Source organism: Bos javanicus, chromosome 2, assembly GCF_032452875.1.
Source record: "Bos javanicus breed banteng chromosome 2, ARS-OSU_banteng_1.0, whole genome shotgun sequence".
Lineage (NCBI taxonomy): Eukaryota > Metazoa > Chordata > Mammalia > Artiodactyla > Bovidae > Bos > Bos javanicus.
In genome coordinates this window covers 96,717,360-96,735,295 of record NC_083869.1, presented here as the reverse complement: position 1 = coordinate 96,735,295, position 17,936 = coordinate 96,717,360, and the positions used below count along the sequence as shown (strand labels likewise).

General features: G+C 40.8%; 1 pseudogene; it reads left to right on the top strand.

The window, feature by feature from the left end:
• The first annotated feature begins 6,140 nt into the window (after positions 1-6,140).
• Positions 6,141-8,306, top strand: LOC133227969 (male-specific lethal 3 homolog; annotated as a pseudogene).
• The last annotated feature ends 9,630 nt before the right edge of the window (positions 8,307-17,936 follow it).

Genomic DNA, 17,936 nt, shown 5'->3' with positions numbered 1-17,936 from the left:
AAGAACAGAGCCACACTTTTAATGAGAGATAAAATTCTAATATGAATAAGTGGCTTTTCATTTCTGAAGCCCCAGGAATTTTTCCTACAGGAATCAGAGCAGCAGAATCAGGAGCTCGACTGATTGAGAAGGTAGGGACAGAGAATGTACTGGGGGGAGATTTTATAAGGGTGTTACAGTGTTGTAATTCAGGAACTGCCTGTTGTATTAACATTTTAACTTAAAAGTTTTATCAAGTATTAATTACCTCTTAAATAGAATATCAACTCTTGAAAATTTTCCCTTACCTGTTCTGGGCTGAATTTTGTGTATCCCCCAAAATTCAAGTGCTAAACCCTAAGCCCCAGTGTGATGGTATTTGGAGGTGGCATTTTGGGGATATCATTAGGTGAGTAGAGCCCTCTTGATGGGGTTAGTGTTCAGAAGAGTCACAAGAGAGCTGAGCTCTCTTTGTGCCATGTTAGGATACCGCTAGAAGGTGGCTGTCTGCCAACCAGAAAGAGGGCCTTCACTAGCAACAAAATTTGCCAGCACCCTAGATGTGCAGATGACACCACCCTTATGACAGAAAGCAAAGAGGAACTAAAGAGCCTCTTGATGAAGGTGAAAGAGGAGAGTGAAAAGCTGGCTTAAAATTCAACATTAAAAAAACTAAGATCATGGCATCCAGTCCCATCACTTCATGGCAAATAGAAGGGGAAAAAGTAGAAGCAATAACAGATTTTCTTTTGGGGGGGGGGGCTCCAAAATCACTGTGGATGGTGACTGCGGCCATGAAATTAGAAGATGCTTGTTTTTTGGAAGGAAAGCTATGACAAACCTAAATAGCATATTAAAAAGCAAAGATATCACTTTGCCAACAAAGATCAGAATAGTCAGAATTACGGTTTTTCCAGTAGTCATATCTGGATGTGAGAGCTGGACCATAAAAAAGGTTAAGTGCCAAAGAATTGATGTGTTTGAACTGTGGTGTTAAAGAGTCCCTTGGAGAGTAAGGAGATCAAACCAGTCAATCCTAAAGGAAATCAACACTGAATACTCACTGGAAGGACTGATGCTGAAGTTGAATCTTCAAAACTTTGGCCACCTGATGCAAAGAGCCGACTCATCACAAAGACCCTGAGCTGGGAAAGACTGAAGGCAAAAGGAGAAGAGGGCACCAGAGGACAAGATGGTTAGATGGCATCACAGACTCAATGGACATGACCTTGAGTGAACTCCAGGAGATAATGGAGGACAGGGAGGCCTGGCGTGCTGCAGTCCATGGGGTTGTGAAGAGTCAGACACGACTGAGCAACCGAACAACAACCATCTACAACTTCCCAGCCACCAGAACTTCAAGAAATAAATGTCCCAGCCTATGGTATTTTGTTAAAGCAGCCTGAACTAAAACATTGTACAAATACATTATTATACTTATTAGCAATTTCTCTTTTTTGTGTGACTCCCTCTACTTGTCCTCTTTGACTCTCTCGCACTAATTAGAACTGACTGATGGCAGTGTGCCAAGTGCAAAGCATTTCACAAGCATCAATTTATTTAAGCTTCACAACTCAATAATGTATTTATTTAGATACAGTCCAGATGTATATGAAATACAGATGTAATTATACATCTGTAAGTATCTATGTAAATACTGCATTTACAACCATCTGTATCATCTGGGTATGAAAGTGAAAAGTGAAATTGTGAGTTGCTCAGTCGTGTATGACTCTGTGATCCCATGGCTGTAGCCTGCCAGGAGACTTGGGTTTGATCCCTGAGTTGGGAAGATCCCCTGGAGAAGCGAAAGGCTACACTTCAGTATTCTGGCCTGGAGATTTCCACGGACTGTACATCCATGGGGTCGCTCAGAGTCGGACACAACTGAGCGACTTTCACTTTTAAGTTATCTGTCACATTTGTTTCTTTATCTTCTGGGTCTAGGTCTTCATCGATCTTTTACTATGAAGTTGGGAGAAATCACATCAAGGCAGAAAGCCAGATTCCCTTTCAAATCCAGATTGGCAATATGTGGTTGACAGAAAATGAGCCACTGCCAAAAAGACTACAGCCCAGGAGAGAACTGCAGTGTTTCCCAGTCTTTACACTCTGTGACACCTGTAGACTTCATCAGGGTTTCTTCCAGTGATCACAGAGCTTCAATGTAGCAAAGCCTCCAAGTGGAAATGCTGTGGCAGAACATATAAATACTTTAAAATAGTTTTATAGTTTCTATTATATGCATCAATTGCCCTCCAGAAATGTGATTTGCAACCCTATCCATAAAATTTAAGCAATAATTTTAAAAGTACTCATTTGAGCGGCAAAATTGTATTCCATTATTTTAACTTGCATTTCTTTGACTATTAACGAGAGAACATTTTTAACATTTTAACATTTTTAACATGTTCATTAACCACTTTTACTGCTTGTTTTTTAAATGACCTACTCATGTCCTTTACTTAACAGGCCATTCAAAAAATACTGTGTACAATTAAAGGATGCAGTTTCATGGAACAGATCATTTAAAGGCACTAAACAAAAGTATTATTGTCACTATCAGGTAACAGGTGTAACTTGGAGAATGACAAGTAAAAATACAATTTATCTAACATTTTAAAGCAAAGGTTTTTATTTATGTTCTGGGAGTACTGTCAAGGGTAATTCCCTAAGTCTCAGGAAATTTATAGTAAACCCTTTTCCTTGTGGGTTATTACCACCATCCCTCACATCCAAACTTTATGTTCAGCTCTTAGCAACTGATGTTCCTCATTCATTACTTCAATCGAATGCTACATTTCTAGATTCTTTTCCTAGGATTATTAATAGGCCAGAAGAAATTTAGATAAAAACAACCACATTTTTCCATGCTGCACAATATGGCTAGAAAAAATCCAGCTTTAGAATGTCTCTAGAGTTGTCATTGAATGTTGTATGAGTTTCACAAGAATCTTATTTCAACATTTATACAATTCTACCAGGAAATTTCAGGAATTCCTTTCATCTTCTAAAGTGCTTTGGGGTCCATGACAATGTTATTATTTCTCCTTGGCGTATATACCACTCCCCTTGTAAATCTCTGCTTTGTAGCTACATCCAGGCAGTTGAGCAGAGGTACCGGACTGTTGGAAGAAGTCATCAAGAGGACATGACTACCACTTGACACATAAGCTGTGTCTGGACAATCAGAAGCTCCCCACCCCCTCCCCGGCCTTGGAATGTACATTCTGCTCACTGTTTCCACAGCTAGAGCCATTTTCAAAGACACAACTTTGAGAGATCAATGGACTGTTGAGACTATCTGGACATTGAACGCAACTAAGGCCTCTGTATTTTTTTTAATTTTTAAAAATTTTTGGTCATCCCCTACAGCACGTGGGATCTTAGTTCTTTGACCAGGGATGGAACCCATGCTCCCTGTACTGGAAGCATGGAGTCTTAACCACTGGACCACCAGGGAAGTCCCTCTATATCAACTTTTAAGATACTACTAGCAGGCAAATGCAGAGATTACTTCCTATGGCCACCCAAGTCAAGCTTCATTTTAAAGGTCCTTTGCTGATTAAACTGGCCACCTACCAAAATTTGGAGTGGTCTGCCTCTCTTTGGTCTCTCATCCTCCATGTCCAGGGGCCAGTTTCAGATTTCACCTAGGGAGCTCCTAAGGTTTTGAACCAATACAGATACACCCTTATTTCATATCCATGATCTTTAAAAAATTTCTGCCCAAAGTTTAAGAATCAATTGGTATATGCAGTACAAATAATAAAAGGAAAATCACCCTTGCTTTATATTTGAGTTACACTTAAAAAGAAAAAAAAATATTTAACACCTTACAACCTCTAACTACTTCCCTTGGGGTAGTTTCTCACTGATGAATTCCTAGAGAACATAACAGTTTGACTGTAGAAAGTCTTGGCACAGAAACTGAGGATTTGGGTCAGTCCAAGTTCTGCCCATTAGGGTGAAACAGGAAGAGTGAACGCTAGTGCTCAGATGCAGTTTTTAGGCAGACTAGACTAATAATAATGATAAGAGGAACCTCAGATCTCCCAAGGGGATATTAATGGGAAGGCAGAGCAAGGAACTTGGAATGGAATCAATGCTGAAGGCCCAGCTTTATGACCCAGGGGCCACTAACAGCACAAAATGAACCTCAGAGAATAATGGCATCCACTGGTCAATGCTGAACTGATAAACCCCAGGCTGAGTTGGCAGTTGGGTAACCTGTATGGCCAAGCAGAGATCCTTAAGTACAGAGTAATATCAAAATTTCCTTGAAATAGCTTAAGCTCTTCCTGCTTCTATCTATGGTTCTATAACTAGAGCAGAAAAGGGCCTAAAGCCTGAAGAAGCATGTGTTTTTGAGGGGCACAGGAGATCAGACTCAGCAGTGAGATGGAATAGGCAATTTTCCAAGCCAGGTTTCCTGTATTCCCGCTCCATTCATACTCTCCATGCACTACCTGGACAGTTCCTGCATTGATGGGAAAGTTATTTGATTCTCTAAGCTAGTGGATATATAGAATTCAAAGAGTCAGTCTTTTCTTCCTTTAAAAATTAGGTACAGTAAAAACCATTTTGGAAAACAATTCGGCAATTTCTTATCATCTTAAACATATGCTTATCATCAGTTCAGTTCAGTTCAGTCACTCAGTCGTGTCTGACTCTTTGCAACCCCATGAATCACAGCACGCCAGGCCTCCCTGTCCATCACCAACTCCCAGAGTTCACTCAGACTCACGTCCATCGAGACAGTGATGCCATCCAGCCATCTCATCCTCTGTCGTCCCCTTCTCCTCCTGCCCCCAATCCCTCCCAGCATCAGAGACTTTCCCAATGAGTCAACTCTTCGCATGAGGTGGCCAAAGTACTGGACTTTCAGCTTTAGCATCGTTCCTTCCAAAGAAATCCCAGGGCTGATCTCCTTCAGAATGGACTGGCTGGATCTCCCTGCAGTCCAAGGGACTCTCAAGAGTCTTCTCCAGCACCACAGTTCAAAAGCATCAGTTCTTCAGCGCTCAGCTTTCTTCACAGTCCAACTCTCACATCCATACATGACCACTGGAAAAACCATAACCTTGTGATGCTGCTGCTAAGTCGCTTCAGTTGTGTCTGACTCTGTGCGACTCCATAGACGGCAGCCCGCCAGGCTCAGCCATCCCTGGGATTCTCCAGGCAAGAACACCGGAGTGGGTTGCCATTTCCTTCTCCAATGCATGAAACTGAAAGGTGAAAGTGAAGTTGCTCAGTCGTGCCTGACTCTTAGCAACCCCATGGACTGCAGCCTACCAGGCTCCTCCATCCATGGGATTTTCCAAGCAAGAGTACTGGAGTGGGGTGCCATCATAGGACCTAGCAATTCCACATCTATGTATTTAGTTAATAAGGTAGCTATTATCACCCGTTTTATAAACGAGTAACCCTACAAGGCTGCATGTAGGGTAAGCGACTTGCCCAGAGTCACAGAGCTAATGAGTTGTGGGAGCTGAAATTGATACTCAGTGTTATGTCCCCTCTTCCCCACCAAACCTGGCATTTCATTATATCAAGGCATCTCTTGAAAAAAAAAAAAAGGAAAAAAAAATATTTTACCCCAAGTTTAGCTTAGGAAGGTAAAATGGAAACATCTTTTTAAAATTAATAATTCATTATTGTGAAAACTGTATTTTTGTAAATATTTTTATCAGTGATTTTAACAATATCATTCGTGTTTCCTGTTTTATTAAAATATTTTAATATTTAATACATCAAATCAATTGCCTATGGTATTGACTTCATATAAATGGAGGTTGTATGATTATTACTAAAACACTTTACTAGAGCCTTCATGAAAACCAAATTCTTATCTCAAGACCAGTTTCTGAAAGAATGAAACAAGCCCATCTGGTTAGCTGTCAAGAGTTACACAAGAACTTTTGTTGCTGTTGTTACACAAGACTTTTTTTTCCCCTGTAAATCAATTTTACATTCATTTCCAATTTGTTTACTAGCACAGAATTATAAGTCTGTCTTAAGTCTGTATAAAGTTACATTTAGTAACTTCTCCATTCTCTAGATATAAACATTAGAAAATGTCTCCCTGGACCTCCCCTCCCCCACCGCGCACGCTCCGCCCACCGCGGAGCCGCGCCCTCAGTCACGAAGAGCAAGTGAGCGCGAGCGACGGCATTCTCGCGCCCTCTCAGGGAAGAAAGCGCCTTGCTTCGAGCTTGACCCCACCAAGGCGCGAGTGCTCTACGATGCCAAAAATCGTCGATGTTTTTGTTGGGAAAGACGAAAAAGGCAGAAAGATCCCAGAATATCTGATCCATTTTAATGGTTGGAACAGAAGTTGGGATAGATGAGCAGCAGAGGATCATGTCCGTGACGCCGATGAAAATCGGAGATTACGGCGGAAATTGGCCAAAAAGGCTGTAGCTCGCCTGAGAAGCACAGGAAGAAAGAGGAAGCACGACAGGTTACCTGGGGTGGACTCTGTCTTAAAAGCCTCCCTGCTGACGAGAAAGATGAAAACGAAGAAAACTCAATAAACAGTTCCTCTGACAGTGAAGAAAAGAACGGAGAAATAAGTGAAGAAAAAGATACTGAAAGTCTGAAGTGAAGGAAGGACCAGGGCTGCACGCAGAAAAAAAGGAAATGGAAGAAAGAACAGTAACTATAGAAATCCCTGAAATTCTGAAGAAGAAGCTTGAGGATGATTGTTACTATATCAACAGGAGGAAACGGTTAGTGAAAGTTCCGTGCCAGACCAACATCATAACTATTTTGGAATCATACATGAAGCATTTTGCTATCAATGCAGCCTTTTCAGCCAATGAGAGGCCTCGTCACTATCATGCTATGCCACATGCCAACATGAATGTGCATTATATCCCAGCAGAAAAGAACGTTGACCTTTGTAAGGAGATGGTGGATGGATTAAGAATAACCTTTGATTACACTCTCCCATTGGTTTTGCTCTATCCATACGAACGTGTTCAATATAAAAAGGTGACTTCGTCCAAATTGTTTCTTCCCATTAAGGAAAGTACCACAAACAATAATAGGAACCAGGAGGAGCTCTCTCCAAGTCCACCTTTGTTGAATCCATCCACACCACAGTCCACAGAGAGTCAGCCAAACTCAGGTGAACCAACCACTCCCAAAAGGCGCAAAGCCGAGCCGGAAGCCTTACAGTCCCTGAGGCGGTCCACGCGCCACTCTGCCAATTGCGACAGGCTGTCCGAGAGCAGCGCCTCGCCTCAGCCCAAGCACCGGCAGCAGGACATGTCCGCCAGCATGCCCAAGCTATTCCTGTACCTGGAAGAGAAGACATCTGTTCATAGCAGATCATCCTCGCCTGTTCCTCTGACCCCTAGCAAGGAAGGGAGTGCAGTGTTTGCTGGCTTTGAAGGCAGAAGAACCAAAGAAATAAATGAGGTCCTCTCCTGGAAACTTGTACCTGATAGTTATCCTCCAGGTGACCAACCACCTCCACCCTCTTACATTTATGGGGCGCAACACTTGCTGCGTTTGTTTGTGAAACTTCCTGAAATCCTTGGAAAGATATCCTTTTCTGAGAAGAACCTGAAGGCTTTACTGAAGCACTTTGATCTCTTTCTGAGGTTTTTAGCAGAGTACCATGATGACTTCTTCCCAGAGTCTGCCTATGTTGCTGCCTGTGAAGTGCACTACAGCAGGAAGAACCCCAGGGCGATTTATTAAGGTTTTGATGGTCCTAGAACAGCTTCTTAATCTCTTGGTTCCCAGTAAAGAACTACAGAGTCCGTGGACGTTCTTTACACAGAAAGCAAATGTGACACCCTGGGGGGCTCTGGCAGAGACGGGTCCATTTGTTTGAGTTGCTTATCTACTGTAGTTATTTCTGTTAAGGATTACCTCCTGGGTGCCTCGATGGTCTCCAACATTTAACCCTTGCCACCATACATGTGATCTGTGATGGCAGGAAAACAGCAGCTATGTTCACAATGAATCTTTCATAAACACGTGCTTAGGTTGGGCTGTTTCAGTAGACCAAGGTACTTGTTAGCAGTGACCATGTCTTTTAGTTATTTGTTAGCATTAAAGAAAATCGTTTTGCAAACTGTTTTCATTCTTGTGATGAGGCTGAGCAACTCTGTCCCACAAATTTTTAGTTTTGCTTGGATACTGCAAAGTAGTCCCCACATATTTTAAAGGGAATTGACATTGCTGGCAAAAGAAAATTTGCAGCTATACATTTGCTTGTTACAGTTATTTTTCTATAAAGCCTTGTTTTTGGTGATCTAAATAAAGCTTTGCCTGAATGTCTAAGATTTTGTAGCTACACTTGGTTGTGTAATATTATGGTTCCTTTTCTGTAAAATGTTATTTTTGGCCATTTCAAATAAATCATTGTCCATCTTATTGGAAAGAAAAAAAGAAAATGTCTCTCTGATTAGAGAATTTAAAAATTACTAAAGCTGTGCTCTACGAATCTATAATATTATGCTTGCAAATAAATTAGAAATGAATATAAAATTGTTTTCAAGGGGGAAAAACAGCAATTATACACTTTGATTAATATAAATAGGCCAGAATTTTACCTCTAATTTAAAATAGAACCACAAAGTGTTTGAGAGGGCTGACAGTAAATCAAAATAAAAATCATGACTGCACCAAAGAAACTTTTTACCTCCTCTGTGGTAAGAACTGATTAGAATTCAAAGAGCACAGCTGAGAACAGTTATCTCTGTAATGTACTGCTGGCATTACTCTGGTTTAAGAGGAAGTAGCTATTACTGAATTTTATTGAAACAAATAACTTCACTGGAATAAAGTGTCTTACTTATATATGAATCATTATTTTTAGTAAGTGAAGATCTGCCAACAAAAAGAGTCAAAAAAAGAAGACAAATGAAGAAAACCTACCAACATTTATGGAATCATAGATCAGGCTCTGTGTAGAACTTCCACAATCTTAATTTAGCAATAAATGCTTGCCTGTGAATTCAGGCTTAAAACTCAGGAGCCTAATACAAATCCAGTGACAGTCCTTAAATAAGTAGACTACTTTCCTCCTGTATTTTTCCATGTCCTCATGAAATTCTTGTGCTTTTATGAAGAGGTCATTATATTTTCAGCATGTATCTGCTACTGCTGCTGCTGCTAAGTCACTTCAGTCGTGTCCGACTCTGTGCGACCCCATAGACGGCAGCCCACCAGGCTCCCCCGTCCCTGGGATTCTCCAGGCAAGAACACTGGAGTGGGTTGCCATTTCCTTCTCCAATGGATGAATGTGAAAAATTAAAGTGAAGTCGTTCAGTTGTGTCCGACTCTTAGCGACCCGATGAACTGCAGCCTACCAGGCTCCTCTGTCCATGGGATTTTCCAGGCAAGAGTACTGGAGTGGGGTGCCATTGCCTTCTCCTCAGCATGTATACTTACAATTTTTTACTCATAATATTTGTATGAAAGTTCTGGGTTAATCAATTAAAAATATTTGCTAAATGCTTTTAAATCCACAGAGCAGTGCGAACTAGGAAAACACCCACATTGTCAGACACCCTGTGAATTCAGTGCCTCCTGGGAACTCTTGAATGGCATGGCCACTGAGTCGGCTTGATAACTTAATAAACAAAAATAGATTTGAATTCTGTTAAGAGCCCAAGTCAGCCTCAGGCACTGAGGAAGGATACCAGCTCTGCCTATGAGATAAAACATGCCTGAATAACTGAGCTTCTCCCTCATTTTAATCTCAATTCCTGGTTTCATGCGTACACAGAGCCTATTTAAAAAAAAAAAAGACCAGAGTTCTCAAGTTCCTGAGGAAAGGGGGAGGCATGAGGTGCTGAAGGCAATCATCTATCAAATGTCCCTTAGATACATACAAGAGGCATTTTCCATTAAAGGGGTGGAAATGGGAGCACCTAATAGGGAAAGATGCAAGTGGGACTGGTTACCACAGAGAAGAGAGCTCATATATGAATATGACCAAGGCATCTGCTAAATATGAATCAAGAAGTAAAATCTGTTACTCAGTGGAACCTAGATTTTAATAGATGATTCAGATGAGTGTTTTCTTTTTTCTTGTTCTTACTTAATTGCCTGTGTGGGCTGGGGAGCAAGTCCAAAAATAATAGCTAAAACCCTGTGGGTCATTGTAAATGAGTTTCTTCTGGTCAATTCTTGTGGTGACATGAAATTTCAACTTCAAACAAGGACAAGTTTTACAAAAATATTTAGTCTCCAATCCAACAAAGCCTATCTGATGAAAATCACCTATTTGCCAGTTCTAATTTTATTTGTATGTACAAACTATGTTAAAGTGCAACAGCAGGTGTCTGGATTTAAGTAAGAACTTGTCTAAAATAATAAGGATAATAAAATTTCTTCCCAAGCTTGCCTGGTTGGTTTTCTTTGTAATATTTTTTTAGAGTGCTCATTTACATTAAATAGCATAGTATTTCAAGAAATACCAGGTAATGGTGTATTATTTTGGCAAAAATGCAAGCATTACTGACAGAAAAACATTAAATAACATGGTAAATTTGGCATGCTGTTACAATGTGTGATATGGCAATGGAGACATTAATAATTCCTTTTTTAGAATTATTAACACCTAAATATCCTGTTAGACTCTCCCAGGCTCTGTATGAAGTAGGCTACGTCCAGTCACTTTTGTTATATATGTGGAGGAAAAAAGCCCTAAACACTATTGGGCTTCATGGAGAGCTGGAAAACACACACACACACACACACACACACACACACACACAGAGTCCTAGCTTCTAAACCACGCTCAGGACTCAGCTTCCCTCTCGGTTTCTCCCTCTGTTGTCTCAGCGTGCACATGCACACACGCACACACACATTTGGCACCATCCAATATGGAGCTGAGTCCTATTGGACTGAGTCCTCAAACCAGATCACCTCATTAGCTGGTGGGCTCTGCTTCCCACCTATTTGGAGAGTTGCTTTGGGCATAGAAAAAGATTGAATCAATCAGTAAGGGTCATGAAAATTAAGTCATATGACAAGAAACTTCTTCAGTTTCTTCAACTATGGCTAAAAGTAGTAGCAGTTTGTCCCTAGAGTGCCATGGCCTTGTCTCATAGTTAAGTTACGCAAAGAATTGTTATGGAGAACACAAAAGTAAGAAGTCTCTACCTTCCTAGGGAAAGAAAGTGAAAGTCACTCTGGTCATGTCCGACTCTGTGCAACCCATGGACTATACAGTCCATGGAATTCTCCAGGCCAGAATACTGAAGTGGGTAACCTTTCCCTTCTCCAGGGGAATCTTCCCAACCCAGGGATCGAACGCAGGTCTCCAAATTGCAGGCGGATTCTTTACCAGCTGAGCCAGCCACAAGAGAAGCCCACCTTCCTAGCAAGAAACTTCCTAGGGAAGTTTCAAACTATTAATCATTTGTTTTTAGGTGGGATTTCATATAATTGTCTCACAGGAGTTTAGAGTTCTCCTTCTGCCTTAACTTAGAGAAACTCCCTCCCTCAGCTATTCAGCATGTTAAATGACAAATGCTTTAAAATTAGGTGCTTTATTTAAACTTTCTTGATTATCACAGCAGGGATATATCACTTTACAAAGAAGACTGCATCAAGGTTACATCTTAAAAATGAATAAAAGATTTTTGTAACTAATTCTCAATTAAAAAAGTGAAAAACAAATCTTTCTAAATTCACTTAAACCACATTCTTCCAATCAGCAAATTTGGTCATCATGCTAACTGAATAAACATATTCAATCAGAGAATGTTTACCTCTATCAACAAAATGGATGTTTAACAGTCTTTTTTCATATCTTGGGCTTCCCAGGTGGCACTGGTGGTAAAGAACCCGCCTGCCAGTGCAGAGACCTAAGAGAGGTGGGTTTGATCCCTGGATTGGGAAGATCCCCTGAAGGAGGGCATGGCAACCCAGTCCAGTATTCTTGCCTGAAGAATCCTATAGACAGAGAAGCCTGTTGGCTACAGTCCATAGCATCACAAAGAGTCGGACATAGCTGAGTGACTAACACAAGTGACAACACATTCACATATTATGGTTGTTTTCTAATCCATTGCCACCACTGAGCTTACAGCTCCTTGAGGCTGGGAGTAATATCTTTCATTTCTGCAGCAGCAGAACCTAGTCAAGACCTAGTTCCAGATATGTTTGTTGATTGAATGAGTGAAGGTATTGCCTGGATTTCATTAAAAAATAAATGTCTTTTCAATTTTAAATAGTAATCAACATGTAGTTAAGCCATTTAATTTCAAAAGCATGCTAAATCAAAAGTAACCTTCAAAGGAGCGATCAGTGTGCACAGAAAGTAGACTGTAGAGGATGAGGTGAGGTGAGGATGAGGGAACAATGAATGCAGCATGTGTCTTCTCAAATTCTGTAACAGAAGGAAGAAGGAGAGGATCATGGCACTAGGGAAGGTTGAGAGAGAAGATTGGGTGATTGGAACTTCAACAAACCAGCATATTGAAAGGAAAGAGTAAATACAACAGAAGTAGTTAAAGGTACACGAAAAATAAAGGCTACTTTTGGAGAAAGATTCAGCAGGAGACAGGAGAGTAAAGGATCAAGAATAAAAGAGAGGGTGAGAGGAAGTGGAAGTCTGGGACTGACACATATACACTGCTGACCCATAAAAACAGATGACTAATGAGAACATACTGCACAGCACAGGGAACTCTACTTAATGCTCTGTGGTGACCTGAATTGGAAGGAAGTCCAAAAGGGAGGGGACATGTTGTGTATATGTATGACTGATTCATTCTGCTGTACAGTAGAAACTAACACAACTATTCTTCAGTAAAAATGAATTTGAAAAGAATAAAAGAGGAGAGACATTATCTTAGAGAGGAGAAGATACTCTTCCTTTCAGGATGAGGCTGACAGGAATACAGACGAATTGAGAAAAGAATTCATCTAGTTCACACACAGACCTAAAATATTATATAAATGTAAATAGACGATACAGTAATACTGAGGACTCTGAGGAGCCATGAAATGTCACATGAACTGTAAATCGAACATTTTCATGGATTCTGGGTTCTCCTTATTCTAAAAATGGGATTTTGTTGCTGCCCTCAAAACAACAAAACTCTTCATTCACACACATGTACATGTTGTTCTGGAACGACAACTTTTAGTTTGCAATTTTTCAAATTAGCAAGTGTTATAGCAAATATTGGTGCCAAAATTAAAACTTGCAAAACTCATTTATGATTATTTAAACATAAAAATTTTTAAATCATCAGTTTATTTGCATATTGCTTCATGAGTTAATATACTAAAAAATAGTTTCTATTATGGCTTCCCTGGTAGCTCAGTGGTAAAGAATCCACCTGCCAATGCAGGAGACGTGGGTTTGATCGCTGGGTCAGGAAGATCCCATGGAAAAGGAAATGGCAACCCACTCCAGTATTCTTGTCTGAAAAATCTCATGGGACAGAGGAGCCTGGCAGGCTACAGTCCATGGGGTTTCAAAGAGTCAGACACGACTTAAGAGACTAAACAACAATATAGGTTTTCTCTGGTTAATCAAACTTGGTTAAAAGCAAAGCAAAAACAAAAGAGAGTGTTTTAGAAACACCCAGCTGTCGATAATTTTCCCAGTGAACCTGAATACACACACACACGCACACAGCAATTTGGGAAAATGTTGCAAAATCCAACAAGACTTGGAAACCAAAATAACACGAAGCAAATAACCATCGGTTGATTTATTCCAGGGAAACCCTCTATTCATTTGGTGGCTTATTACCACCAGGATACATGATAAAGTGTTGCTGATATAGTATGGAGAATAGCACACACCACGCTGATGAACAGTAGCAGATAGAAGTCCCATTCCTGTAGCAGCCAGCCTGAGCGTTCCCAACAACAGCTTCCCAGCTTGGATGAAGGCAGTGAGTGTCCACCTTCCATCATAACCAAAGAGCTTGGATTTCTCAGTCATCTCATCCAGTTTCTTCAGGGTCACCGATAATTATATTCACGTCCAATGGACAGAGGGCTTCCCAGGCGCTCGTGGTAAAGAATTCACCTGGCAATGCAGGCAATGCAGTTCGATCCCTGTGTTGGGAAGATCCCCTGGAGAAGGAAATGGCAACCCACTCCAGTATTTTTGCCTGGAAAATTCCTTGAATAGAAGAACCTGGAGAGCTTCAGTCCATGGGGTCACAAAGTCGGACACAACTGAGCAGGCACACACCCCACAGTGGACAGAAGGAAAAAGCAATCCTCTGAAAGTAAGGATAATCCTTGTAATTTCCACCTCTGAGCATTTAGAGATGAACAGAGATAAGAAACACCAGGAACCCTGTGCAAGAGAGATGAGACCAGTCAAAACAGATGCGACTAAAGGAATCATTTCTAGAAAGAATCTAGAGGTGTGCACTTCTGGCAGTAACTTGAGCTGCGCCACTCTAAACAGTAAGTTCTTTAGTGATACCGTGCTGCCATCTGGCCCTTCAAGTGTTGTTACTGGAGAGGATGGTGACCGTCAAAGAGTGTGGGGGAATGGAGCTGCCAGATAGATAGGTTTTTCCTGATAAAGCGGCAAGTTAGTGGCAGAAATGGCCATCAAATTCTATGTGGAAAAATCTAGAAGCACCTACCAAGTTCTGCTACCAATACACAAAAGAACAATTAATTATATCCTAACGTTCTTGAATAATCTTGGTGTTCAACAGTACTTTCAGGATGAGAAGCTAAAAGGCAAAGATGGTGGCACCATCAGGAGTCTGGTTTAGGGTTTATACCTTCCCGGAGCACACCCTGTCCAGGTCATAACGTGTATCTGTGGATAGGGTCACACCCAGCTGGAGGTAGTTTAAGGCATATTTTTGCATACTGAACTAATTAAAAAAATTCTCTTCCTGGTATACTATCATCTATTCTCATTGTTTCAGATAACAGGATTTTAATTAGGAGACTAGATCTTTTTAAAAATCATTTTTAAAACAGTTACAAATAGGAAGATCCCCTGGAGGAGGAAATAGCAATCCACTCCAGTATTCTGGCCCCAAAATCCCCAAAGACAGAGGAACTGGCAGGCTACAGTCCAAACAGTGGGACACAACTGAGCATGCACAGCAGCAGCCCCTTAGACAGAGAGAACACTGTAACAATAATCTGACACAGCGTTCAGATATACTCTATGAAATATCATCTGACTTGGCCTCTACTTCTGGCCAAAGTGAGGTAATAGGGACCAGAATTACCCTCCTGTCTGAAACAATCAAGAAAACCAGGCAAAATATACAAAACAGCAATTTTCAAGACAGGGTAGATATCAGCCAATCAAGGACAGGAATCCTGGAGAGGAAACAAGTCCTGAGTGTCCTCAGTTATGTCTGGAAGGACCCTGATCTGTTCCTTGGGGTAAGGAGATAGCTGAGAATCCCAGGAAACCAAGACCCTCAGTTCTGAGGTCAGAGTACTGGAGAGGAGAGAGCTGCACAGAGAGAGAGAGAGAGAGACCCAGAGATCTGTGGGGGATGGGTATCCCGCAGGACACTGATCTGACATTCATGAAGACTACCAAGGACAGGGACACAGCGTCCAGTTATCCCTCATTATCTTTGAGGAAACAGTTCCAGGCCAACCCAGATACCAAAAGCCACAATTGCTCCAGTCCTTTACAGCTGACCATCCATATCCATGTCTGTAGAACCCAACTGGTATCTTCATTTCACTGGCTTAGCTACTTCATATAGAGCAGCTGGTTTTTGAAAAAGGGAAAGAAAAAATATTTCAACAGGCTAGTAAGGACAAAAAAGACCCTCTAATTTAATCTCACTAAAACCAACATCTCTAAAGTAGGCCTATTCCTATCCACTGTATAACAACTCATTTATTTTTTGTTTTTGTTGTTCTGTTTCTGTCGGAATAACAAAGCCAGTATAGACAGTCTCCAGATATCCTGCACCCTGTTTCTCCTACTACTTATATCTTACATTTATTAAAGTACAACTGTCACAATAAAACAGTGTAGAAACATTATTAATTCAAGTCCACACTTCCTTGAGATTTCTCCAGTTTTTCCTAATGTCCTTTTTCTGACAGTCACTTATTTGTACAGCCTTGAAACTACTATTTCAGTGATGGTATGAACAGAAAATGCATCAAGCATGTGCTCTTTCAAATGAAAAGCTTTTAGTGTTACCCTCATTTGTAAAAAAGTTACACTCATTAAAAAATACTGCTATTTCCAACTTAAACCTCCAAATGAAAACTACATATTCTGAGATGTACACACTCTTGTAAAAGAATAACTTAGAAGACACTTAGGACTCTGGCAAAGATTTGGGGGACTTGGGTTCCCCTAGTCCCACTGGTCCCTCTAAGGGCTTCAAACTGCTCTCCTAGCAGATTTGGAAATCTTAGGATCAAGTACTTCAGAGCCCTCTACTGGTCACTGCTCACCACTGCAACCTCATTTTGGTTCATTCTTGACAACAGTAATCTCCCTGAAAATATCTTCCTCCACCAAGGACATGAGGGAGGGCAGTTTTCATGGCACCATGCTAAATGCCACATAAGTGCAAACAATGTCCTAAAGGTGAGAATTTATACAATTTAAAAAGTTTTCCACTCTGCCACACATAATGTGGCAAATTTGAAAAATGTTAAAAGTAATAATCAGCAAACCACCACCAAATTCACGGCCAAATTCAAGACAACTGACTCCAAAGAGAGTTAAAGGACATTGACTACAGTAAAATGATCTTTTCATAGATTTTATTTTCAATTTAACAAGTCAGGAAAAGATATAAACTTTAAAAAAATTTTAATTAAAAAAAAAAATTAAACTTTCAAAAGGTGAAGACATCAGAAAAAATTCCTAGATCAGCAACCTGTGATTTCCTCATGTATTTTACTCATGTCTATCAGTTTCAAAAACACTTTACTTAGATCTCTGCCTCACCTTTCTTCTCTTTTGCTTTGGCCTAAGACATTGGTGTGCATGCTCTAGAACAAAAATTTGGGGGGGAGGAGGCATAAATTGTTAACAAGAATGAAATCATACCAAGTATCTTTACCAACCACAATGGAATGAAATGACAAATTAGTAACGGTAGGAAAACTGGAAATGTCACAAAAATGTAAAAATTAAACAACGAAATATTGAACAACTGAAAGATCAAAGAAGAAATCACAAGAGATTTAAAAAAAAAAAACCTCGAGATAAGTGAAATGTAAACACGACGTATCAAATTTACAGGAGGCGGTGAAAGAAGAATTAAGAGGGAAGTTCAAAGATATAAATATGCACATTAAAAAAGACCTCAAATCAATAACCTAACTTTATACCTTAAGGAATCCGAAAAAGGAGAATAAACAAAATGCAAAGTGAGCAGATGGAATGAAATAATAAAGATTAGAGCAGAGATAAAATAGAGAATGGAAAAACAATGGGGAAAAAAATCCAATGAAATAAACGGTTTTCTGCCACAGCTGGGGGTTTGGGGAAGCAGGCCAGGCCGCCCAGGCATCCCTGGGGGCAGGAGGCACCTACTCTGTCCAGGGGCCCTCACTGTTGTCAGGTGAGTCCCGGCCGTGGTGGGTGGGAGCTGCCGTGCTTACAGCTGCAGGATGCAGTTTATGGTATCCTCTTCAGGGACCCTGTGAAGAGTGGGAGCAACTAATGATAAAGCCTGCCCTGGAGGTGGACTCAGCCGTTCCCCACTGGGCAAGGCTGACCTTTCTTGAGCACCCTAAGGAAACACAGAAGAACTGAGGAAAAGGAGATGAACAGAAAAGGCCAGGCCCCTACTGGGTGAAGTGAACCTAAGGATTTAGCACCCCCCTTTCTTAGATCTATAGAGAAGGGTTATTTATTAGAGAAAGGCTTCGATTCTCCCAATAGAAGAAGGACAGAATGAACAGAGGGCAACACAGCTGGGCCCAGGCTAGGCTTAGGCGCCAACTCCCATCTCCTTTTGTTAATTTCCTCAAGCAGATTCAAAACAAAG